The sequence below is a fragment of the Leopardus geoffroyi genome, chromosome A2 (assembly GCF_018350155.1).
Source record: "Leopardus geoffroyi isolate Oge1 chromosome A2, O.geoffroyi_Oge1_pat1.0, whole genome shotgun sequence".
Lineage (NCBI taxonomy): Eukaryota > Metazoa > Chordata > Mammalia > Carnivora > Felidae > Leopardus > Leopardus geoffroyi.
Genome location: NC_059331.1, coordinates 69,902,648 through 69,913,035, shown reverse-complemented (window position 1 = coordinate 69,913,035; position 10,388 = coordinate 69,902,648). Strand labels below are relative to the sequence as shown.

At 40.9% G+C, this 10,388-nt stretch overlaps 1 long non-coding RNA gene across 1 annotated transcript; it reads left to right on the top strand.

Annotated features, from left to right (window-relative positions):
• The first annotated feature begins 4,725 nt into the window (after nucleotides 1-4,725).
• On the top strand, nucleotides 4,726-7,180 carry LOC123607629. Its single transcript, XR_006716819.1, has 2 exons — nucleotides 4,726-5,079; nucleotides 6,290-7,180. It is a non-coding gene; the product is annotated as an uncharacterized LOC123607629 (long non-coding RNA).
• Nucleotides 7,181-10,388: the final 3,208 nt, after the last annotated feature.

The window sequence follows — 10,388 nt, the reverse complement described above, 5'->3', positions numbered from 1 at the left end:
CAAAACAGGAGGATACAGAGAGCTGGGAGTGTGGCCATTTTCAATAGGTGGCCAGGGTAGGCCTCCCTGAGAAGTGACATTTGAGCAAAGACCTCAAGTAAGTGAGCAAGCTGGCTAGGCAGATACCTGTGGGGAGACTGTTCCCCACAAAAGGTTTAAAAGTACAGATCTTTAGCAGAAGGAAGCCACCAGGCTGGTCAGGAAATAGAGGCACTCAATGCAGCAGGAGGGGCACAAATGGTGTGGAGTGTCCTGGGATCAAGTGGGACAGGTGCTGGGGAGGGTGGACCCAGTGGGCAGGCTTTGCAGACCATGGGAGGCCTTGTAGGGATCTTAGTTTGGCCTTGTAGGGACCTGAGAGTCAAGCATTAGAAGATTGTGTGCAAAGGGATAACACAATCTGATTTATACAAGTTTTGTTTGCAAAGAATTTCAAACATATAGAATATCTTCAAGCATCTATAGAATAGATGCAAGAATAAGACCAGTATAAAAAAACATCAGTTATCTGAAGACCAACCATCTTTATCTACTGTTGGTATTTTACCTCATTAGCTTTATCATTTGCACAATCTTTCTGCACACACACACTTCCTAAAAAATAAAGGAAAAGGAGATGTGTATTTAAAATGCTGCTTTTATTTTTACTTTAAAGTTTATCCATTTATTTTGAGAGAGAGAGAGAGAGAGAGAGAGAGAGAGAGCATGAGAAGGGAAGGGGCAGGGAGAGAGAATCTCAAGCAGGCTCTGCACTGTTAGGGAAGAGCCCAACTCGGGGCTTGACTCACAAACCGCGAGATCATGACCGAGTTGGAGGCTGGTCTTAAAAAACAAGAGAGCATAAACATGGGCTGGAATGCCCAGCTTCTCTCATAATAAAGAAAATACAAATTAAATAAAGATATGGTTCAATTTAACTACTGTCAGTATGGAAAAAAATAGATCTGATGATAGCAAGTGTTGATGTCGAGTAAAGAAAATTCATATATGGATTTTTTTTCCTGGATACTGAGAATATGTTATATACATCAGGACTCTATATCCCTAAATCACTAGTGTCTATTTCCTAAGAAGATTACATTTGTTAATTTCAGTAACTATAACATTGATACAACATCTTAAACTTTTCGATTGACCCAATAATGTTCTCTATAGCATTTATTTTCTGTCAGTACAGGATTCACTGTAAGGTCAGCTACTGCATTTAATTGTTCTGTATCTTTAGTCTCATTTAATGTAGAACATTTCCACAGCTTCTCTTTGTCTTTTATAACATAAACTTATTCAAATGGCTTGTGTTTTAACAGGATCCCTCTGGACTGATGAGCTAAGAACAGAATGTAAGTGACAAAAACGGAAAAGTGAAACATTAGGAGCTATTGAACGAATCAAGTGGAGAAATTTTGAATATAATTTCGAAAGTTTGGATATACGATGTTTTAAAAAGAGAGGAGTCAAGAGTAACTTGAGAGAGGGGCACCTGGGTGGCTCAGTCGGTTAAGCGTCCGACTTCGGCTCAGGTCATGATCTCCCGGTTCGTGGGTTCGAGCCCCGCGTCAGGCTCTGTGCTGACAGCTCAGAGCATGGAGACTGTTTCAGATTCTGTCTCCCCCTCTCTCTGCCCCTCCCCTGCTCATGCTCTGTCTCTCTCTCTCTCTCTCTCTCTGTCAAAAATAAATAAACATAAAAAAAATTAAGAAAAAAAAGAGTAACTTGCTAGAGCGACTGGAGAACTAGAGTTGCTATTACCTATGTTGGACAAGACAGTGCATGAATCAGGTTTGAGGTCAAAGACAGAAGTTGGCAATGAGGTCATCAGTGCTATTAGAAGCAAGAGATGAAATAGAATGCAGGTAAAGAACAAACAGGTTTAAAGGTTGAGCCCAATATTGAAAGTTTGGTGGCATAAAAAGGGACAAATAAAAGAGGCAGTGACAATGGACTGAACTGTGTCCCCCCTCAAATTTAAATATTAAAGTCTAACCCCCAACATGACTCTATTCACGTAAGTAACCACGGTTCAATGAGATCGTAAGGGCAAGAACCTAATCCGATAGGATTGTTGGTACGATAAGAACAGGAAGATCTCTCTCTGCTTCCCTCTCTTTCTCTCTCCCTTTCTCTCCCTTCACATGCACACTAAAGAAAGGCCATGTGAGGAGGACACAGCAAGAAGGTGCCACCTGCAAGCCAGGAAGGGAACTCTTACCAGCACCCGACCATACTGGCACCTTGATCTTGAACTTTCAGCCTCCAAAACTATGGAAAAATAAATTTCTGCTCTTTTAAGCCACCCAGCCTATGCTATTTTTGGTATGCCCAAGGCAGCTGCCAGAGCTGACTGAGACAGGTGGACCCTAAGAAAGTGTAGTGCCTTGGGAGCAATGGATCAAAGCCTTTCAAAAAGGGGTAAACACCAAATTTAAGGTAATGGTTCCTAGTAGAACAAGGTCTTGAGATTGAGCAGGGAGCAGGGGTGTTAGTTCTTATTCTTCAGATTCCTCATTTCTCAAGTTAGGTGGTAGGTATATAGCTCTGATTCATAGTATTTATTTTTTTATTTTTTATCTTTTTAACATTTATTTCTGAGAGACAAAGAGACAGAGTGCTAGCAGGGGAGGACCAGAGAGAGAGAGAAGGAGACACAGAATCCCAAGCAGGCTTCAGGCTCTGAGCTGTCAGCACAGAGCCTGATGCAGGGCTCGAACCCACGAAGTGTGAGAGCATGACCTGACCCGAAGTCGGACACTCAACCGACTGAGCCACCCAGGCGCCCCTATAGTATTTTCAATATATTTTTGTTTATCTGAGATCTTTCATAAAATTTGAAAAATGAACTTACAGAGCTCAGAAGAGAATGCAAGAGGAAACTTTAAAAAAGGACACTAGGTTGAAAGCTGAGATAGAATCAATATATCAGTTCAAAAGAATGACTGAAAACAGGGACACAGGAGAGAGGTTAGAAGAGAAGAGAAACAACGGAATACAAATTGGTCAGGAACAATTTCAAATACGCAAATGAACACAACGTATGTTAATGGGTTTCGTATGTAAAATGCAGAGACTGTCAGACTGAGTTTAAAAAAATTAAGAAAGCTAATGTCAGAGAAACACTCTTTACAGAAAGTTAATCTTTTTTTTTTTTTTTTCAGCCTTTATTTATTTTTGGGACAGAGAGAGACAGAGCATGAACGGGGGAGGGGCAGAGAGAGAGGGAGACACAGAATGGGAAACAGGCTCCAGGCTCTGAGCCATCAGCCCAGAGCCTGACGCGGGGCTCGAACTCACGGACCGTGAGATCGTGACCTGGCTGAAGTCGGACGCTTAACCTACTGCGCCACCCAGGCACCCCCAGAAAGTTAATCTTAAAAAAAAATAAAAAGAACCAGAAAGGATGAGTGGTATATGAGGTAAAGTGTAACAAAAATAAAACGAGTGCCAATATTAGTAGCATGATTCAAGACAAAAAGCATAAAATATAAAAAATAAAAAAGAGAGATACCATTTAATAAGAGGCAATTTATCAAAAAGATGATAGTAATCAACCTTTATTCCCTCAAAATAAGATTAATATTTACAGAGAAAAACTATTAGCAACACAAGGAATTTTTAAAAATCCACGGAGTGGAGAGAAAGACTCAGAAACTGACAATTGGAGTATAAAAAAAGAAATCCAAAGGGATCGGAGCAACATCATTAACAAATTTAATTTTTATAGATTTACAACAAACTTTATATAAAAAACTATTTTGTAAAAAATGCCAATGGATCACTTCATAATATTGATCCTGTATTAGGCTATGTATAATTTCCATATACATAAAAAAGATATATAAATAATAGAGACCATATTACCTAAACTGAACTGTATATATAATATGAACAGTAACAAAAATCTGCCCAACTGGAGATTAAAATATGGTATATTGACTCAGTTTAAAGAGGAAATCAAACAGAAGTTGGAAACTAAGAATAAACAAACATGGAAACTTCATAGCCAAAACCTATAAAATATATTTTAAGCTATACTCAGAGAAAAATTTATTGCCATATATGTATTTTTAAGAAAACAATAATTTAGAAAATAAGTATCAAAAGAAAAACAAAAATAAACCGAGAGGAAGTAAAATGACAAAACTGATTCAACTAAAACGTGAATCAAAATTAATCAAATGAAATCAAACTCTCCCCAGCTGTCTTTCGTGACACCATGTTGGTAGCATGAAAACAGCTGTGGTGAGTATAGTTACATTACAGAAATTAAACAAATGCTACAAATTAGGAATTCCCCTTCAGTATTTCCCCCATGGCACCTCTGCCCCTGTGAAATAGTTAATTATTTATGAGCACACTGCCCTTTAAAAAACACAACTCTATTTGAGGCACCTGGGTGGCTCAGTTGGTTAAGCGTCCAACTTTGGTTCAGGCCATGATCTCATGGTTTGTGAGTTCAAGCCCCATGTCAGGCACAGAACTGGCTTCAAATTCTCTGTCCCCTCCTCCACTCATGTTTTTTTCTCTCTCAAAAATATATAAACATTTTAAATAAATAAATAAATAACTCTACTCGTATTAATGCATCCTATAGAACTACTCAGCCATCCGTTGAAAGTAACAGAATTCCCAAATCAAATCGACTTACATTGTAAGGACATTTATTATTTCACATAATAGGAGTTCGGAAGCAGGCATGAATTGATTGACTCCGTGGCTCACGATGGTGTCATTAATGACCCAAGTTCCTTCCATTGTTCTATTGTTTATAGAATTTACTTCATCTTAAGGCTGGTTTCCCTTTTGATTATGCGACAGACCGCCCACTGTGAGGAAGGCATAAACCTCCCCCCTTGACCACGGCATCTAAGTTTTTCCTTTCAGTATGCCTGGGCCAACTCAGGTCATGTGTGCACGTCAGAACCAGGACAGGGCATGCTCAGTCTCAACAGGGCGCACTCGGATCTGGGGACCGGGTAACTGCTTGGATAGCCAGCGTTCTTCTAGGCTCAGATAAATCTCTTAAGTAAAAAAATAAAAGAGAATGAAAGAAAAAAAAAGAAAATCTGCAAAACAATAAAAATGGTAAGTATTGCAGAAGCACATTTATATAGAAAAAACGTGTGTGTGTGTGTGTGTGTGTGTGTGTGTGTGTGTGTGTAGAAGGATGAAAGAGGATGAAGAGAAGGGAGCCAGAGTCCTGTCAAGGACATGAATCCACCCCGCAGAGGCTGTGTGACTTTGGGCAAGTTATTTCACCTCTCTGGTCTTGATGTGTTGAACTGTAAAATAGGATAATAGTATCTACCTCATGAGGATTGCTGTGAGGATTAGATGAGAGAATATGTATTAAAGTTTGTTGAATGGTAGTCAATAGTTGTGAAAGGCTATTTCCCTTTTCTTTCTATGTAATGATATATATAAATTTTAGTTGGAAGATTTATAAGATATGATTTAAAAAATATCTTCTGTAAGATAAATGCAAAGAAGCGTTCCTATGACAAGAGAAAACAATGGTACGGACCTTTGTTATGGACCTGGTTTGTGCAGTGACCAGCTTGGGCTCCAGTATACATCATCTGTGGACTGAGGCTGCCTGGGGGTGAGGGGGAGGATGAGGTGCCTAGTGAGGAACGTTCACTCTTAAAGGAAATGAAACATGCTTTTCTTGTACAAACAATAATGCAAAGGTATTTTGTTTTGAAATACGATCGTATGCTTCAGAATGCAACAGAGTTAACATTTTTACCATCTCCTTTATTTATTGCCTTAAAAGAAATATTTCTTTTCTTTCTGAAGACAGCCTACTGCAATTTTATAGAAATTGTAATATATGTTTTTTAAAAATATCGTACACAGCTTAAGTGCAATACTAAATAATCTGCCCCTCTCTACCACCTAACATACAGCCCCCATTAATCCTGTTGGTGACCATTTTTAACTCTTATTTGCATTTAGGGGTATTCGGTGTGTGCATGTAATTTTATACCTTAGTTTCTGAATTTGCACATCATAAGCACCTATTTACATGTTCCTGTATGATTTTAAAAACCATAATATTGCAGTGCTGCGTTCCATGCTATACTGATCTGATGGAGTTATGAGACCCCCCCCACTCCCTCCCCCCTCCCCCCCCCCCCCCCCCGCGGGGTTTTAATCCCAGTCGGTGCTCCAGGCCTGGCCCTGGAAAGGAAAGACCGTAAATCCTGCTGAAATGTTTCCAAGATATCAGGAGACACCGCTACACCAGTGTGTGCTGATGGGTGTTTTGTTTTGTTTTGTTTCTCTTCCACAGTGAAATAAGAAATCAAGTCCAGGGCTCGGAAGAGAGCTGGTCCGTTAGGCGGCTCCACCGTGGGTCCCTCCTGGCTGCGCTCAGTGCCAAGTCCGTTTGTGCGCTCTCATTGAGCCCGAACAAGGACTGCGGTGCAGCTGCTAATGATGTCGTGTCAAAACTGAAGCGAGGACACCATAGTGATCGGAGCTGGCTGCCAGAGAACCCTGCGGGGCGAAATCCCGCCTGAAAGCACAGGAAAGTGACACTAACAAGTTCGTGCCCAAATACCCATTGGGGAGAAGACAGACTGCGTTACGGATCAATATAAAAAAGAGAAAATGCAAATCAGTCGTCCTCCAGGGACTAAACAAATTATATTAAACCAACAAATAATTACCGGTCCTCTGTATTTGCAGCGCCCAGTGCTGGAAGCTGGAGAGGCAGCTGGGGAGCGGGCGAGGGGGGAACCCGATTGCAGACTGGGGTTCAAGGCTCAGTTCTAAGGGTTGATGCAAAATTTGGCAAAGTGGCATGCTTTTCTGTGAAGCTGCGACACATTTGTAAAGCACAGAAAATAATGTTAGCCTTAAGTGAAGTGTGGAGAACACTGATGAGAAAAATCCGATGTAAACTCTTGGGGGCGGAAGGAACAGGCAGAAACTCCCTTAGGAACACAAGAGAAAGTTAATTAAGAGATTAAGAGATTAAAACATTTTGATAGAAGATCATTGGTGTTGGTAATTGTGATCCTCAAAAGGTATGACAGTTGAAATGACTTGTAACTTGTAAGAGAAAAGCTGATTTCTGTTTGTGTAGTTTTTGTTAGGTTCATGTCATTATGTATTCCTGACAGGCTCTCTATGTGGAGTATGTACCATATCATAAATATTTAATTATCTGAAAATTAAACTAACCAGCATTCTCTATCTTATTCTAGATAAATAATTTACTACTACTAATTCTAATATAAAAGCTGCATCCTTTCATTTTACTGGTTATTTCTGATTATAAAAGAATTGCATACTCAGTAGAAAATTTGGGAAGCAGCTGAAACTGTAACAATACAGAGAAAAAGTATCTATAACTCCACACCTAGGAAACCAATTGCAAAAATTTTCCCTATGCATTTTTTAGAGCAATCGAATTCATACGAGAATACTGAGAATACTTCAAAAAATTTTTTTTGAGAATACTTCAAATTTTGATTTCGAGACTTAGTGTTATTTAAAAGCATTTACCCCTGGCAGAGAGAGATGGTTGATAAATGTAAGTTTAAAGTTGTATAATATCTGGGGCACCTGGGTGGCTCTGTTGGTTGAGCATCCGACTCTGTTTCAGCTCACGTCATGATCGCATGTTTCGTGAGTTTGAGCCCCACATCAGGCTCTAAGCTGACAGCAAGGAGCCTGCTTGGGTTTCTCTCTCCCTCTCTCTCTCGCTCTCTCTCTGCCCCTCCCCTGCTTGTGCTGTCTCTGTCTCTCTCAGAATAAGTTAATAAACTTAAAAATTTTTATAAAGTTGTATAGTATCTATTTTATCAATATGATTGAATTGTCTATGATCATATTATAGGAAAGTTTTAATGTTTACTTCATTAAAAAATAATTACTGTGTCCCTATGTATTGAAAAATGAAGCCATTCTTGTTAATACCACCGAAATTCTTTTCAGAAAGTTTCAAGTTCACTTTCACTAGCCGTATCTGAGTGGCTCAATAACCTCTACCTATATTCCTCATTTCTTCAATCTTCGTGCTTTAACATTTGAAATAATCTCATTTTTTTTTTAATTTTTTTTTCAACGTTTATTTATTTTTGGGACAGAGAGAGACAGAGCATGAACGGGGGAGGGGCAGAGAGAGAGGGAGACACAGAATGGGAAACAGGCTCCAGGCTCTGAGCCATCAGCCCAGAGCCTGACGCCGGGCTCGAACTCACGGACCGCGAGATCGTGACCTGGCTGAAGTCGGACGCTTAACCGACTGCGCCACCCAGGCGCCCCAATAATCTCATTTTTAATTGGATTTTTTTTATAATTAGGAAGCTGATGTCTTTCAAATGCTAGCCATTAACTGTTTATAATTTATTTTATGTTGTGTATGAGTAGCTCATGACTTTTTTTGAAAGGTGACTTTGTTTAGGTAAAATGGACAGGTGAGTAACGTGGACCAACTTATGCACTAACAGCAGCCAGGAAACCTCGCGAAATATCTGGTAGGTAGTAGTATCAGAGAGCTAACATTTCAGTGAACCACTGAGCCAGGAGCCAGGGGGGAAGTGAGGTAAGCGGGGATTTAAGGGTCTTTATCTCAGGAATCTTTTGCTGGTTTCATGGGGGAACTGAGAGGTTGAACTGTCATTTGGGAAAGTCATGAGGACAGGGGATTTGACATCTATTGAGGGGAAGGGTGAATCTGGTAAATCTCCATCACTTTAACTGGGACCCTGAAAAGCTGCTCCCAAGCAGTGAACGAAAAGTCTGTAGTACTTACTAGGGACTGAAGTTCAGCTGAGAATCACCTTAATTATTGACACTGAATCAAGGTCATCAGATGCTTGTGCCCACTGCCCCCCCCCCCCCCCCAGCCATCTTGTAAAACAATGTAAATTATCCTGACTCTGACCTTATTTCTACAAACAATTTCCCAAACACAATGTATTGGACACTTTTTTTTTTTTTTTTGAAATTTGAGACAGAGAGAAAGAGAGAGGGAGAGGGAGAGAAAGAGAGAGATAGCAAGCTGGGAAGACGGACAGAGGAAGAGAGAGAATCTTAAGCAGGCTCCATGCTGAGAGCTTGATGCAGGGCTTAATCCCATGACCCTGGATCATAACCTGAGCTGAAATCAAGAGTGAGACGCTCAACTGACTGAGCCACCCAGGTATCCTGATTGGATATTTCTTTTATGTCGCTCAAATTTTTCCCAGGCTCACCTCTTACTTGAGCCACAGACAGAGCAGTCAGTCCCACGTGGGCTACCACACCAGCTTTGCACCACGAAATTCCTCTCACCTCCCACCTGGGCTTCTCCACTGCTTCTCCACTGGCATGGGATGCCCAACCCAAGCCACTACTCACCACGCGCAATTCAGAATCGTAAGGAGTTAATACCTGTGAGAATCCCCTTTGGACGTGGGTGATGGAAATGGATACCGACCCCACTTTCTTCCCTCAGGAATGCATTTCATAAAGCTCCTTTGGAGATCTGATGGGCCTGCGTGCCAAAAGTCCGTATCTGATGCCAACTTGACATAGCTTCTTCCTTGCACTGGCTTGCCCTCTTTCCTTGGTTCACTCCTCCTATCCCTCACTCCTATTTCCTGGGATCACTTTCAAAATAAAGCACTAGCCTATGAAAGCTTTAGTCTCATGTTCTGCTTTGGAAAGAACCCAAACTAATACAAAAAGAACCTCAGAAAACACATCCTCAGGGTGGGATTGTACAGCGGGATCAGTTACTGGTCAGACAGAAATAAGCACACCATTTCTGGTAGTGAATGGAGCAGTGATTGCCCTGGCATGGAGTCGCATTACAATTAGTGCTGTCACGGAAGCAGAAAAGGTGGGGTTGAGGTATCACTGAAAAGGAAAGTAGTGGGTTATATGCTTGCTGTGGCCTTTAAATGGTATGGGGATAAAAGGTAATTAAAATCTGGCTTTTGTGAACTGCTTTGAAAGCCTTGAAAACAATAACATGACATGTTTGTACAGCTTATCAATTCTAAGCACTCTATGAAATTCAGAGGGTCACTCAAGGCAGTGTTTGTGCAGCCCCTCATCTCCTACAGGCACAAGGGCCCAGCATCTGACTGCTACATTTGCAGAGCTGCAAAGGAGAATAAATGAACACACAGACTTACCAGATCTCCTACAGCGAGGGCCCTGATAGGAAAATAATGGAATCTGACACCTGGAATGGAGATATGTACATGGATGCACTCAGAACATTGACCCCTGAACCCTCTGGGCCAACAGAAGCAGCATTCTCTCTCTTTCTAGAAGCACTGACTCCCTTTGCTTGTAGACAGACCCTGCAAAGACCTCACCTGAGAGGTGCCTCACTAGATGACATTTGTCCTATTTTGGATCCACTCCCAACACCCTCATTGCCGCTGATA